We start from the raw sequence: 17508 nt of genomic DNA, 5'->3' as shown, positions 1-17508 counted from the left end.
CTGAAGGCAATGAATCTGTCCTATTTCTGTCATTCATAGCCAATGACTAGTCACTTCCTGAGATTTTAGATCATGGAAAGCATTCCCCAAATACTAACATTTCCTGTAATGTGAGAGATTGCAAGGTATCATGGGACAATTTGGGGTTTTTATTTAAACCAATTGGACAACTAATTAAAATTCTGTCACTTAGTAGATAGGTGAATATAGGTAAATTATGAACTTTGCTAGATTGATTTCTAATCATGACAATGAGTATAAAAGTATCTTTTAGAGAGTTGATAGGTTTTAATGACATGTATGGATTATGGTAATACAATTTAAATCATACTGTATGTAGGCAACATTTTTTTCTGATTTTATAATAAAGCTGTATTATATTAAATGCCCAAGAATGTGAGATTTCTTTCACAATTTGGGAACATTGTTTTTAGTTCAAATTAGAATTGTATTATATGTTAAACTTTGGTGCTAGTTTTATTAAGACACTAAAAAATAACTGTTCCATAATCATTTTCTCTGGTCTATCACAGTTTGTCAGTCAGTCAGCCAGTTCAGTCGCTCAGTCGTGTCTGACTCTTTGTGACCCCATGAATCACAGCCCGCCAGGCCTCCCTGTCCATCACCAACTCCCAGAGTTTACTCACACCCATGTCCATCGAGACGGTGATGCCATCCAGCATCTCATCCTCTGTCGTCCCCTTCTCCTCCTGCCCCCCAATCCCTCCCAGCATCAGGGTCTTTTCCAATGAGTCAACTCTTTGCATGAGGTGGCCAAAGTATCGGAGTTTCAGCTTCAGCATCAGTCTTTCCAATGAACAGTTTATAGAATGATCTAATTTCTTAATCTAGTAGTATTAATATCTGGTGAGAATATAATCACATTAAAATTATGCTTCTCTTTATATATGAGATTAGTTCACTATTTTTCTACTGCCTTTAAATTTTTAGATAAGTAAATGATTAATTTAATTTTCATGATTAAGCATTCTAAGTTCCTTTTCTATTAATGTATTTAGCAGTGTTAAACTTGAGCTATAAGTTTTAGATTTATAGTCATACTTACAAATTTGTTGGCTAAAGCATATTAGCTAAAACTGTGGCCCCAAATCAATTTATGTCCTGTATAATTTGGCTTTTGCTAATACAAAGAATAACTGGTTGCTTTACCACTGTTTCTATTTAAATCTTAAACACATAACACAATTTTGTAACACACCAAAAGAACCTGGAGGAATATAAAGTATGTAAAAGGATTGTGAGGTCATTATTTCACATTTTCTTGTTTCATTTTGTAATTTAACAATACGTACCAGTATGTGCATATATCTCTGTACACATGCACACATACGCACACAATTTGGATCTGTATTCCTAAACAGACACACCTCCAGAAGTTTGAGATGACATATAAGTCATTAGCCCTAGCCAGAGAATAATCATGTTCCATGTTTTCCGGAGGTTCAATTTACCTCAAAGGTTTTGGGGAAATCAGTTTATTTTAAAAGTTAAGGGTATGTTATAGTGTGTGTAGTGAAATGTCTCATAAATTTTTAAGCTAAACCCGAACATAAAAATAATTAGCCCTTCCCTTTCAGAGGGCTTTTTTGGGCTAAGCCCTAATATTCCTTTGATATTAGAAGCATGTCAGTAGAAGTATAAGAAAGATTGTTTTTAAACTGTTAGTGTGACTTTGTGTTTCTCATGATAGTCTGATATTATTGATTCTATTGAGAGAATGTAATGGTGGAACAATTTTGTTTTACCTTTTTCACAGGATTATTTATTCACTCAGGCTGGCATACTTGAGCCGCACAATATGACTCTGTAATAATTCTTTCCATGATGCCACTAAATTTATCCCATTCTTGAATGAAATTTGACTCTTGAATGTACCTTTATACTTATAGATAATTATAAGCTTGAATGTCCCTATATACTCATAGATAATTATAAACCTGGAATGCAAATAATAGGTCTTACTTTTTTTTAGGTCTTACTGCTTTATTATTTTACAAGTGCCAAAAATTGTTAAGCTTTGAGGGATAAAGGCATGTTCTCAATGACATAAATCAAGTTGATGATCAAGCCAGATCTAAAATCCAGGTCTTCTGTTCAATTTTTTACTCTGTACTGTGCCTTTCCACTCATTAAAAAGCCCCCATTCTTCTTAACCTGGAATGTCCCTTCCCTTTTCTGATTGTTATAATCTTACCCATATTTCAAGATATTTAATGTGAAGCTTTTTTTAATCAAGTAGATTCTAGTAGATTATGATGGTTATTTGTAATAAATTTAATTGATTTTTTATTATGCAAAGGGAAGAACTACATTAATCTCAGCTCTTCAAAGTATTCCTCACTTGCAAAATTATATGAATACATTTCTAATTATATGAAAGCTTTTCTAGCTTATTAATATTTTGATTATAATCATTTAAATGTTCTCAGCATATGAATGGATACAAGTTAGGCAAATTGATCATTTAGGAGAAAATGCCTTTTCAATCGTTCAGATTTCAAATGAATTCCATAAGCTTTTCAAAACTGAAGAACATTTGAAAAATTAGTACAGCTTTTAATTACTACATGTGATCCCAATTATTTGTCCTTTTACCCTTTCCTGAGGAAATAGAAGCCTTTTCAAATAACAATGTAATGGAAATGAGACAAATTCAATATTTCTTAATTGGTATTTTTCACTTAGATTAGTCGTAATCTCAAATTACCTCTCACAACCTCTTCTGATAAAGATACACCCAATTTAAGTATAGAAAATGCCATTAAAAGGAAGCACAGAATGACTGAAGTTGTTTTAGAGACCACAAATCAAGTAGTTTTACTTTCATTGTCAGGTATGATTTCTTAGTTGTACATCAAAGAAATTTCTGGGTTACTTTAATTGGTAGATTATATTCACTATGAAAAGTTTCTTTTCCATGGGCATTATATAATGTGATTGAGAAATGACTAATAGGTAATGTGTGAATTTTTAATTAGGTGGCTTCTGCCATCCCTAAGATGCTACAGAAGGAAATTTAAGTAAAATAATTTTAATGAAGAGAACAATGTTTTTCTTAGAGGCCCATGATTTATTCCTCCTCCACTATCTTTCAGGGGCTCCTTTTCACCCCTGCTGTTAATTAGAGGTACTTCAAATTTAATTGCCATTTCAGAAATTGTGCGATTCATCACTTGGCAAAATTTTGGTCCTAAACTGTAACTTTCCTGTACTTATCATCACTCATGACCTCTTAGAGCATTCTGTTTGGTTCTCTTTCCATGTGCTATTTTAGTGGCAGTATCATTTGACCTCTCCAGGGCCCTTTTACCCAGCTTAGTGAAAATTTACAACTAGTTGGTGAGCCTCAGTCTCTCATAGCTAATTAGCTTTGCTCTCTGTCTGGGTTGGCATACTTTGGCATGTCTATAGTACTAATTATGAAATGAAGGATTGCAATGTAGAGATGTAGTAATTTTAAAATTCTGCTTTACATCAAATATCAAAACCATTACTCCTGTGACAGAGAAGTCATGTCCTGTTGTCCTTTGTTGTTCATTTTGTGTAAATAATTTAGATTTATTTTGCAATCAGTGGGATGCTGACTCAGAATGTGACATTTATAGATACTACAAAGTTGAAACTGTGATTAAATTCTGCTACTTGCTAAGTTTGACAAAGAATTATATTTCCTGCACTTTTTGGAAAAAACAAACAAACAAAAAAAACCGCTAGAAAGATATGGTATTGACTGTGTCTAGTTCCTAATCACACACACTCTAATATTTATAAAGTAGTGACAGTATGTAACTGCTAGAGAAAAGGGAGAATTCTGGCCTTGCCTCTTACACAGTCACTGAGGTCCTGAATACCTGAATCAAACATGGATATTGTTCATACATTACCATATGCACTATGATGAATGAGTGATTTCAGCAGTTGCCTTTTCAAAAACTACTTCTCAAGTGATTCATGGGAGGATTTACATGTGAGGAAACTGGTAGCTTGTTTATTTTCATTGTTTTGATTTATTTTCCCATTATTTTAGTAGTTTAATAAGACACTATTAGAAGGGAGGAAAAATAGTTTCACGTTGTGTATTTTTTTCCAAAAAATCATGAATATATTAGAGATATAAAGTAATAGGACATTGAGGTTATAAAAGACCTAACACTTTATATAATGTGAGGAATATTACAGATCTTCAGCAGATATTTTTTGAAGTAATTCTGTAATAAGCCCTTCTGTTATTAGATTTTATTTCAAAATTGTATGTGTAAGCTGATGTTGTTATGCTCTAAAATAATTTTTATGAAAGTGTTGACACATAATTATTACCTCATGATAATTATAATTATGCTTACTGTGTTCTAGTACAAATGTCATGTATGTTGTACTACAAATAATCACAGTCCTGCCATGTATGTTATACTACAAAATTTCTCTCTGCATGTAGTTGTTATATAGGCTTTGCACTGACAATATATGTGAATTTAAAATAACTTCTATTAATAGGTTAAGTACTAATGAAAAAAATGACAGCATTCAAACAAAGTTGGGTAATGTAAGCAAAGAGATAGAAATTGGGGAAAAAATCAATAAAGGAAATTTTAGACATCAGAAAAACTGATAGAAGAATGCCTTTGATGGACATTTAAGTAGACTGGACATTGCCAAGGAGACATCAGTAAGCTTGGAAAGATATACAAATAGAAACATCACAAATCAAACTGCACATTTTATTTAACTTCTACCATACTATAATTTACATATCTTTTAAAGCACTAAAGCTTGACTCAATTATTCTGTTTAAAGCCATCATAATTTTTATTTGCTCAGTTAATTTGGGGAAATATTAACAGGGAAATTTTTTTAAATATCTTATTTTCCTGAAATATTTCAAAGTAAGCATGCAAACCCTCCCTTTTTTTGCCTCACCTTGTGGTAAGTGGGCTCTTAGTTCCCCAACCAGGGATCAGACTTGTGCCCCTCTGCAGTGGAAATGTGAAGTCCTAACCACTGGAGCACCAAGTAACTCAGGCCCTTTTTATTTCTTCTGGGTTTTTTTGGTCCATCAGGTAATTAACTAGGTCACATTAATAAATGGCAGATTTGTGATTCAAACTCAAGACTTGCTTCATAGTTCCGTGTATTAATCACTGCAATATATAATAATAATTTAGTATTAAAGTAGTGATTTAAATAAAATTAAAGAAAAATATCATATAAAAACAGAAAATTTGTTAAAATTTATATTACCTAGTTTCCTTATGTCTCAAAATAAAGGATTATCTTAGTCCTTCTAGTAATCTCACCAGATTTCAGAATTAGAGTTAATGTATAAAAAAAATCACTTGAATGTCACTTAGTGGGTAGCAAGAATTCAATACATGCTCGATATTATTAATCCTAGTCCATGGCAGAGAAAGGTATCACCTTTAAGTGTTAGTTAAGTAACTGAGACACAATGTACTTGGGTATTGGTACAGAATTTGTGAATGGGGAAATTTTGTGAAAGTTGAAGTTCCTATGACAATAAACATCCAGACATTCTAGACTACACATGATCACTGATCATGTGGACCCATAGACTTGACTTGAACCCATGCAGAGCAGTGAAGTGGTTAGAGACACAGGCTGTCTGGGTCTACCTTCTACTGCTTAAGTGACTTTGGACAGGTTGTTCAATGAACACTGCCTTCTCCGAAAGGCAAGTATGGCCTAGTGATGAAAGGAGTAGTGTTTAGGGCCATATGTTCTGATGCAAAAAATGATTCTAACTTGTGCTAGCTTTGATTCCAACTCCTGGTGGGTTTCTTGAACTGCAGACGTTTAAATCTTTGAACTTTCCATCTCCATTTACTAGAATGAATTTTCATCTTAATTAAACTGGTACACATATGAGTAGTAAGTTCTAATAAAAGTAGAATTTGCCATGAAATTTAATGAAAATAGTAAAACATTTTATATAGTGAAGACATAAATTGCCCCAATATTAATTTGTATATTTTAAGTAAGCATCCTCTATTTTGAAAATGTGGTTTCATGTCATTTTTTGTCTCTGTGTCCAGTTCCTCCTGTGGGGGAGACAATGTCGTTGTGTGAAGTGAAAATGCTGAGAAGGCCTCTATTTTACATGCTTCATAACACATGCAGTTTTGTTTTGCTATCAATAAGTAAATTAATATAAAAAAAAATCCTAATCTTGAAAAAAAAAAATGCCTGTCATGTTGGTAATTGGTCAGTGAAACCTCTCGGAAAGATAAACTAGAGCCCGTGTCGGTCTTTCATCTGCAGAGATCTCCTGTGTACCCAGACAGTGGTGAGTGCAACTCTCCTCCAGCCCTCACGTCAGAGGTGTGATATCAGCCCCAGGGCTGTGCGCACAGGGGACTTAACTCTGCTTTTGAGTCACCATCAGTGTCTTCCTTTTTGTTTGCTCTTCTCCCTGCCCTGAACCACTTTCCTAACAGTGTCTGTGACTTCCGCTACCTCCATGTGATTTGTCTGATGTTCCACAGTGTGCAACTCACTCTGTATGTCATACCAGTTTATTTACTTTTTATTTTAAATGAAAATCGGGTTAGCTGTTTTACAAACATACCTACTCTGGTGCATGGTTTATGCTTGGACCAATTGGATATTTTGAAAAATATCCTATTTTTTAATACAAAAAATAAAGGCAAGATCAGATCCTTTCCAACTCTAGGACTTTGCTTGGACTGGAGGAGCCTAAGTCTTCAAATCCCCTATATCCCATTTTTAATGATTATGAGATAATATCTTACATAGGAATTTTAGCATGCCTCTGTGTTAACTTAAAATATTTTCTAATTTTTTAAAAGTTCTAGTGAATCTTGGTTTAGATGAGAACTCATTGTCTGTGGAGAGATGATTTTTATGCAGTATTTTTTATGTTCTTATGTACTGCTTACTTCCTGTGACAAAAGGTGAAACTGAGACAAGAACTCAAGAAATAGCTCCTTACCAAAAGTGTTAAAAATTATCTCTGTTCTAGGTCAGGGTAACATCTGCACATTATGTTGTAAATAGGAGAGAACTTTTCATCCTCATTAAAAGTTGAACTGTGCTGCTTCTGAAAGGTGATCTCAGTTCATGAGCATGATTTTCTTCTGTGTCTGAAGTTGTGGGTTTGCTCCAGCTCTTGTCCTTTGTATTCTCAGGAACCAGGTAAGGGAATCCTTCAATGAGAGGACAAGTTACTTGACGCTCTTTTCCTTGGATTATAAGGACAGTTGTAAGAAATAAGCTATTCAAATCTTCTTTTCAGTTCCATAATCCCTCTAGTTAACCATAAGAGCAAGGGGAAAGTTTTGGGTAGAGATAGAATAAGGTATAAAAGGAGTGTGTCCTGCCACACAAACATAATTCCAAGTGGACTGGGTGTTAAAGACATACTTTTTTTTTTTTTTTTAAATTTCACATTCTCCTATATGGTCATTTTCCTATGGCAGAACCATGCACCTCAGTGGCTGATTCTAGAAGATATTCCAGCCAGTTAATCAGAGTCCATTCTTCCAATCAAGTTGACATCTCACTTTTTTTTTTTTCATAGCTTACTTCCATAGTCTTTTCTCATGTTGGAATCTACATTAACCCAAGGGGGGACAATCTCCTTTCAGAAGAATGTCTTTGTAAAACTGGGGCCATACAAACTTTAAGATACTAAAACAGAAAGTTTTTATTACATCCTTCACCCAGAATAATAGACATTTATTTTTCACACATTGCTATAACTAAAAAGACCCCTTAGTGGAGCCATTGGAGAACAAAGGAAATAATTTTATTCTGAGGAATACAACAATAATGTTAATGTTCACTTATTTTTTACTATAATGAAGTAAAAATACAGGCAAAATTATTTTTCACATATACCTTCTAAATCACTGCTAACAGTGATTATCAGAAAACGGGACTAAAATTTTACAGAAGAAGGGAGAAATTATTTTTTATAGTGGAAGAATAAGCAATAATGTAATTGAAATCAACTAAATACATAACCTGGAATTCCACATTGGAATATTCTGTTTTGTGTTAGTGTATATCTGTGTGTGTGTGTGTGATTGTGAAAGTAATGTCTTAGAGAGCCACATCAGAATGTTATTACATGATTTATTTAAAAAATCTTATTATATAACTTCTAATAGATGAAGTTGTGATTGTCATGGGGTTTATGGAAAACACCTGCTTATGAGTAATCACTTTTTTTATTGATGCTATATTAAGCTAAATATGTTAAATTAAGCTTAAATGAATTTCTTTCATTTCAAGCATCAACATTAATCTACTTTGTAGATATGATGACAATAATAAAATGTACCTTAAATATAAGGATAAAAAAAGGTTGAAAGTAAATGTATGGGGAATTCCCTAGTGGTCTAGTGATTCAGATTATGGGCTTTCCTTTTCATGGCCTGGGTTCAGTCCTGCTTGGGAACATAGATCCTGCAGGCCATGCAACACAGCCAAAAAATAAATAAAAGAAAAAAAAAGTACACACACACATACACACACAATACAAATTGTGAATTAGCATACACTTATATGGATGTAAGAACTTCTTAGGTGGCAGTGGTGGAAAAGAATCTGCCTGCCAGTGTAGGAGACTTAAGAGACACAGGTCCAGTCCCTGGGTGGGTAAGATCCCCAGGAAGAGGGCATGGCAACCCGCTCCAGTATTCATGCCTGGAGAATCACATGGACAGAGGGGCCTAGCAGGCTACAGTGCATAGGGTCACAAAAAGTCAGACACAACTGAAGTGACTTAGCAGGCATGCACACACACATGAATATAAAATCGTAATTGTCATAATTAAAAAGAGGAATAGAATTTCAAGATTATCATAGAGGATTCTATCATATATCCTTTAATAACTGCTATAACAGAAAAGAATTACCAGTAAATATTGAAAAAAGTTAGTGAATGAATGAATTTGACCTAAGTGACTCAGGGTATCTCTGAGAATTATAGAATACACTTTTGTATCAAAGATATTTATATGTGTATATATATATATATAATGTGTGTATATATATATATATACACACATATGTGTGTGTACATATATATATATATATATATATATATATATATCTTGGGCTACTTGTATTTAGTGTAATAAATTTTAAAGAATTAGTCATATAGAAAATATATTCACAGTGGAATGGAAACTGGAAATCATAACATGGATACATTTAAAAAATCTTTATATTTCTAAACAGTTATGTCAAAGAAGAAATAGTGGGATTAAATATGCTTTGAATTATATATAAATGATAATGGGTGGTCTATTAAAACTTGTAATTTGTAGCTAAAGCCAGACTTATATTAATAATTTAAATATTGTAGACAATGGAACAAATACTATTTTAGTATTTAGCGCTTCTTAGTAAGAGTTGAAAACTAAGTAACTTAACACAAATCTTCTATCTCATAGTCTTGCAGATAGGATATCTAGGAAGGCATTAGAAAGATTCTCATCTCACATCTCTCCAGGCTTAAAATTAAGCTTGGTGTAATTTGAGCATTTGGGTCTTCTTCCAAGTTCATTGGTTGTTGAGAGAATTCTTTACTTCTCACAGGTCTGGGACCCTCCAGCTCCTGGAGACTAACAAGAATTCCCAACAGAGCTTACTTCTCTACAGTATGATTGCTTTCTTTCTTCCATGACTGCAGGAGAACGTCTGTCACTTTACCTGTTTAAAAACTGTTTATCTAATAGGCTAGGCCTTTCTGGAATCATCTCCCATTTAACTAATTCAGAGTCAGCTCTGTCTGTGCACCATCTTGTCCATCTCTTTGCCACCCCTGTACTTTAGCCTGCCAGGCTTCTCTCCCCATGGGATTCATTAGGCAAGAATCCTGCAGTGGGTTGCCACTTCCTCCTCTAGGGGATCTTCCTGAACCAGGGATTGAACCCACATTTCTTGTGTCTCCTGCATTGGTAGGCGGCTTATTTACCAACTGCACTATCAAGATCAACTGACTAGTAGCGTAATCATAGGAATGGTAAACCCTCTTGATTCTCTTGTCCTGCCACATCGCTTGTCCCACTCCCACTTGAAGGAATGGGGATTATACATGGCCTGTATATCTGGGACAGCCATCTTAGAGTTCTGCCTGCTGTAGACATTAATAATAAGGGGATATGTATTGCCAACATACTTATTCTAATATATTCAAATATTTAGATGAAAAGTATACTTAGAAAACAATTTGCCAAAATTCACAGAAGAAATTTAAAAATGCGAAGAGTCCTATAACTTAAAGTAACAGACTTGGTAATAATTTCTTTTTTAAATCCACAATAAAAAAGCCACAGCTCAGATAACGTTACTATTGAATCTTTCAAAATTTTGGAAATAACATTCTCAAAGAAACTATTTTAAGAAGTAAGAAAATAAGTTCCCAACAATATTTTTCATGCCAACATAAACTTGAACTAAAAAGACGTTATTAAAAGACAATTACCTGGCAGTATCATTCATGATTATAGGTGCAAAAAGAATAAAATATGGGCACATCAAATTCAGCTATATGTAAAGTAGATGCTATATTGTGGACTGTTACAGACTGTTTGTGTCCTCACCAAAATCTGCTTGAAATCTAATCCCTGGTTTGATGGTATATGAAGGTGGGCCTTCTAGGAGTTGATTTGATCCTGAGGTCAAAACCCTCAAGAATAGGGTTGGTGCCCAGTAGGTAAGAGTCCAAGTGAGCACCCTTGGCCCTTTCAGTCCTGTGAGGGTACAGTAAGAAACTTGCAGTCTCTGAAGCCAGAAGCACACCCTCACTAGACTCCAAATCTGCAGCCACCCTCATCTTGGACTTACCAGCTTCTGGAATGGGGAGAAATAAATTTATTTCATAAGCTATCCAACTTATTATTATTACTTTTAATAGCATCCCAAATGAATTAAGAAAATGACCGTTAGACTAATTTCAAGAATACAGGGTTCTTTATCATGCAAAAATTAACACAATCTCATATTTTTGATGCATTCAAAAGGAATAAAACAATATAATTATCTGGGACTTCCTTGGTGGTCTAGTGGCTAAGACTGTGCTCCCAGTGCAGAGGGCCCAGGTTCGATCCCTAGTCAGGGAAATAGATCCCACATGCTGCAATTAAAGATCCCACATGCTACAACTAAGACCAGGTTCAGCCTGATGGATAGATATATAGATAAGTAGATAGATGGTTAAATAGATGGAAAGATATAATTATCAGCTTGTATCTGAACAGAAAATATGTATATTCCCCATCTATTCATAATGCATAATCAGCAAAAATTAAATAAAACTTGTCTTAAGTCAGGTTCCCTAGGAGGACCTGGCATCCCTGAGGCAGGAGCTCATATGCATGTGCTTTATTGAAAAAATCTATTCTTAACAGAAAATCCTATAAAAGGGATAGAACAAAGGCCAAAAAAAAAAAAAAGCAGAACACTGGTAAAGCTTAGCTTTAGTATCATTTGCAAGTAGCTTCTGGAATATAAATAGAGAAGCTGATTTTTCCCTTTTCAAGCAAGATGTCAGGGGATCAATCATCCTATCATTCCCTTGTCTGCCACCTAAAGGAGCATAACCTCCTCCATAGCATTCTTTTTTTTTTTTTTCTTGGCAGCTTCCTTTAGCCAAATGCCATACTTTGGAAAAGATTGCAAGATTTATTCATTATTATCAGCCCCAATACTCAGAGCAAAAAGGTTATTTGGGCCATGCACTAGCCATTTGTTCTGGCAAGGGAATATCTTTAATGTGATAAAGTGTATGTAAAAAAACTTCAGAAATGGCATAATTAATGAGCAAATACTGTAAATCTAATATTCATAATCTAATATTTTTCTAAAGTATAATTCAGAAGAATTATATCCTAAAGTAATACAAAAAGATAAAAATTATCAGATTTCTTAATTTTTAATAATTGTGTATCTTTCTTTTTGGCCATGCTGGATCTTCATTGTTGTGCGGGCTTTCTCTAGTTGCAGTGAGTGGAAGCTACTCTGTTGTTGTGGGGTGCGGGCTTCTCATTGTGATGGTTTTTCTTGCTGTGGAGCGTGAGCTCTGGGGTGCTTAGGCTTCAGATGTGGCATGTGGGCTCAGTAGTGGAGGCTCTTGGGCTCCAGATCACAGGCTCAGTAGTTGTGGCACATGGGCTCAACTCCTCCACAGCCTGTGGGAAACTTCCTGGCCCTGGGATCAAACCCGTGTCTCCTGCATTGGCAGGGGAACTCTTCACCACTGAGCCACCAGAGCAGCCTCCACACTCCTTAATTTAAAATAAACAATATATTTTTTGGAAAATTATAATGCAAGAATGAAAATATCTCAGTATTTATATTAATAATTAGTAATTAAATGTATTTCTCTAAAAGTTTTATATACTAGTGAAAAAGAAAAAAGCATGAATTGAAATCTATTGTGGCTATCATTTATTATGAAATAATTCAAGCAAAGTATCTTTTTGGTATTTATTTTCAATGCAGTTTTATTAGATTTTATAAAATACAACAAAATGATTTTATTGTAATTTTTTAAATTTAAGGACATTTGTAAAAAAAAAAAATCACTTTCCATTCAAATTTATATATCAGTTTATATCAACACATATTTCTACATCTTTAGTTTTGGTCTCGAAACTTGCTTTGCACATATAATTCTAAACTGAACCATCAGATTGCAATGAATATTGGATTAAGCACAGTTAATATTCAGAGTTTTTTCACTAAGCTGAAGGAAATTCTGAATATATAAAGGATTAAATTTCAAGTAATGTCTTAAATTCCTTAAATTGTTGAAAAATGATATAATTGAAGGCTCTTACAGAATGTATATTCAAATAAGATTAAAATGCTGATTAAATGAAATTTCAGGTTTATGTTTTTAGTTATGTTATATGTGTATCATTAGATATGTGTGTATGCATATATGTTCATATACAAAATTGCCTATCAAGACATGGATTATGTATGTAACACATATACATATATATATATATATATATATACACACACACACACACACAGAGGAAAATTACCAGATTTTGGAAGATAAATTCTTCCAGTTATTTATGTCAAAATTTATTAACAGCACATAATACAAATGACCCAGAGGGGATAGTTTAAGTGGAAGAATTGGAAAAAGATACAATTAGTTTCCTATTGTTGTTGTAACAAATTACTGCTACACACATAGTGATTTAAAACAACACACATTAATTGCTTACATTTCTGCAGATCAAAAGGCAGAAATCTGTCCTAAAAGTCTGAAATGAAGTCTGATGCAGGCCCATTCTTTGGCAGGCTATAGTCTTTACAGCATTCATCCTTTATGTGTCTGTGGTTTCAGTTACCTGTGGTCAACCACGGTCCGAAAATATTAAATGGAAAATTACAGAAATAAAAAACTCATAAATTTTAAATTGCACACTAAATTACAGACCTAAATATAAGATGCAAAGCAATCAAATTTCTAGCAAACAGTGTGGGAAAAATTATAGATGACATTGAGTTTGGCAGTGGCTTTTTAGATGCAACACCTAAAGCATGATTTATAAAAGAAAAAACTGATAAGCCAAATTTTATTAGAAAGTTCTATGAAAGACACTGTTAAGAGAATGAATGATGATCCATAACTTGAAAGAAAATATTTACAGTAGATATACATGATAAAGGGCTTTTATCCAGAATAATAAATGTTACTCTTAAAACTCAACATGAAGAAAACAATTCCGTGTAAACTGGGCATAAGAAGTGAACAAAAACTGCACCAAAAAATACATATACAGATGGCAAGCCATTTGAAAAAATGTTCCACATCATATGTCATCAGGGAAATTCAATTTAAAGCAGTGAGATATTGGGTTGCCAAAAAGTTCATTCAGACTTTCCATAAGATGTTATGGAAAAACCAAATGAATTTTTAGCCTATTCATGCCATTACCTAGTTATTTAGAATGGCCACAGTCCCAAACACCAACAACCTTAAAAAGAGGCAAGGATGTAGAACACAGGAATTCTCATACAGTGCTGATGGAAATGCAAAATGGTGTGGCCACTTTGGAAGATAGTTTGGTGGCTTTATACAAAGCTATATATACCCTTATTATATGACCCAGTGATTGCATCCCTTGGTTCTTACTCTCAATTTAGTTCAGTCTTACGTTCAGTCATGTCCGACTCTTTGCGACCCCAAGGACTGCAGCATGCCAGGCCTTCCTGTCCATCACCAACTCCCAGAATTTACTCAAACTCATGTCCCTTCAGTCAGTGATGCCATCCAACCATCTCATCCTCTGTCATCCCCTTCTCCTCCCGCCCTCAACCTTTCCCAGTATCAGGGTCTTTTCAAATGAGTCAGCTCTTCACATCAGGTGGCCAAAGTATTGGAGCTTCAGCTTTATCATGTCATTCTAAATGAATATTCAGGACTGATCTCCTTTAGGATGGACTGGTAGGATCTCCATGCAGTCCAAGAGTCTTCTCCAACAGCATAGTTCAAAAGCGTCAATTCTTCAGGGCTCAGCTTTCTTTATAGTCCAACTCTCACATCTATACATGACTACTGGAAAACCACAAGTTTGACTAGTTGGACCATTGTTGGCAAAGTAATGTCTCTGATTTTTAATATGCTGTCTAGGTTGATCATAACTTTCCTTCAAAGGAGCAAGTATCTTTTAATTTCATGGCTACAGTCACCATCTGCAGTGATTTTGGAGCCCCCCACCCCAAAATAAACTCAGCCACTGTTTCCAGTGTTTCCCCATCTATTTGCTATGAAGTGATGGGACCAGATGCCATGATCTTAGTTTTCTGAATGCTGAGTTTTAAGCCAATTTTTTCACTCTCCTTTTTCACTTTCATCAAGAGCTCTTTAGTTCTTCTTCGCTTATCTGCATATCTGAGATTACTGATATTTCTCCCGGCAATCTTGATTCCAGCTTGTGCTTCACCCAGCCCAGCGTTTCTCATTATGTACTCTGCATAGAAGTTAAATAAGCAGGGTGACAATATACAGCCTTAATGTCCTCCTTTTCCTATTTGGACCCAGTCTGTTGTTCCATGTCCAGTTCTAACTGTTGCTTCCTGACCTGCATACAGATTTCTCAAGAGGCAGGTCAGGTGGTCTGGTATGCCCATCTCTTTCAGAATTTTCCAGTTTATTGTGATCCACACAGTCAAAGGCTTTGGCATGGTCAATAAAGCAGAAGTAGATGTTTTTCTGGAACTCTCTTGCTTTTTTGATGCTCCAGCAGATGTTGGCAATTTGATCTCCGCTTCCTCTGCCTTTTCTAAAACCAGCTTGAACATTTGGAAGTTCATGGTTCACGTATTGTTGATGCGTGGCTTGGAGAATTTTGAGCATTACTCTACTAGCATGTGAGATGAGTGCAGTTGTGCAGTAGTTTGAGAATTCCTTGGCATTGCCTTTCTTAGGGATTGGAATAAAAACTGACATTTTCCAGTCCTGTTGCCACTGCTGAGTTTTCCAAATTTGCTGGCATATTGAGTGCAGCACTTTTACAGCATCATCTTTTAGGATTTGAAATAGCTCAAATGGAATTCCATCACTTCCACTAGCCTTGTTCTTATTGAAGCTTCCTAAGGCCGACTTGACTTCGCATTTCAGGATGTCTGGCTCTAGGTGAATGATCACACCATTGTGATTATCTGGGTCATGAAGATCTTTTTTGTACAGTTCTTCTGTGTATTCTTGCCATCTCTTCTTATGTAAGGCCTCCTCAGACAGCCATTTTGCACTTTTGAATTTGTTTTTCTTGGGGATGGTCTCGATCCCTGTCTCCTGTAACAATGTCATGAACCTCTGTCCATAGTTCATCAGGCACTCTGTCTATCAGATCTAGCCCCTTAAATCTATTTCTCACTTATGAGTCAAAATCATTTGTATACACTAAAACTTGCACAAAAATATTTATGGTAGCTTTATTCATATTGCCAATACTTCAAAGCCACCAAGATGTCCTTCAACAAATGAATGGATAAATCGACTGATGTATCTAGACAATGGAATATTTTTCAGTGATAAAGGAAAATGGGCTATCAAGTCATAAAAAGTCATGGAAAAGTCTTAAAAGAGGATTTTAAGAAAAAGAAGTAAATCTGAAGATGACCCACTGTCTGATTCCAACTATATGATATCTGTAAAAGCAAAATTTGAGAGGAAAAGTATCAGTGATTCCCAGAGTTTGGGGAAAGGATGGTTAAGTGGACCTCAGGGCAAGTTTAGGAGCTTCCCTGGTGGCTCAGAGGTAAAGAACCTGCCTGCAATGCAGGAGTCGCGAGAGAAACGAGTTTGGTCCCTGGGTCAGGAAGAATCCCTGGAGTGGATGGCAACACAGTCTGGTATTCTTGCGTGTATTCTCTTACAGAGTATTCTCCTCGGTCCATGGATACAGGAGCCTGGCAGGCTACAGTCCATGGCTTGCAAAGAGTGGATACAACTGAAGTGATTTGGCACGCATATACACCTGCAGGGCAAGTTTAGGGCACAAACCATTCTCTGTGATACTGTGATGATGGATACTTGTCATTATGCATTTGTCAAAACCCACAGAGTATATAACACGAAACATGAACCTGAATGTAAATTATGGACTCTAATGTACCAATAGCGGGTCATCAATTTTAAAAATAGTACCATACAAATGCAAAATGTTTATAATAGACACCATATATGTCTATTGGGGTAAGAGGGTGTATACATTCTGCTCAAGTTTTCTGTGAACTAAACCACTATAAAGAATTCTAATCAAAAATAAAACGTGAAACAGGCAGAGTTGGTCTTCAATTTATTTTTAAAACAGTACGGGTTCCCAATTTTTCTTTTCTTTCTTGTTTTCTTTTTATGATACCTATGAAGAATAGTGTCTCTTTGTTTTTCCAGGGCTAACTGCCAATATTTATTAAATCCTCTCTGCCTCCTTTGAGATATTGCCTAATTATTGTACATTCTTTATCAAATTTTCATTTTCTTTTCAAACATCATTTCCTTCATTAGTATCTGTAAACACAAGCAGACATGTTTCTTGGAGTTACATCTTCACATTCTCCTTATTGGACACTTTCTTTTAAATGTCCACATGTCACTTCAAATTCAGCATGTATTAAATAAGATAAATACCTTTCCCTCAAAATAAACATTTCCATCTCACTACTCCATTTATTCACTCTTATGTATTCTAAAGTTAGACCCTGGCAAATGAGGTTGAATTTCCCCTTGTCCTTTCTTCAAGTTGCCAAACATACACTTAGTTTACTGTTTCTCAGATGTCTCTCAATCAATTTTCCCCAAATCTCACTGTCATTTATAATGAGATAAACTCATTATCTCAAGCCTGCATTACTAAAATGGTCATCTGGATAGCTTTCCGACTTTCAGTTTTGTCCATTCTTGTCTGTATTTCAGAAAGCAGTTAAATCAATCTTTAATAATAGATTAGTCTAACATTCTTCTTAAACTGTATC

The sequence above is a fragment of the Cervus canadensis genome, chromosome 1 (genome assembly GCF_019320065.1).
Source record: "Cervus canadensis isolate Bull #8, Minnesota chromosome 1, ASM1932006v1, whole genome shotgun sequence".
In the NCBI taxonomy this organism is placed as follows: Eukaryota; Metazoa; Chordata; class Mammalia; order Artiodactyla; family Cervidae; genus Cervus; species Cervus canadensis.
The sequence above is the reverse complement of the archived record's forward strand: the minus strand, read 5'-3'. Positions refer to the sequence as shown.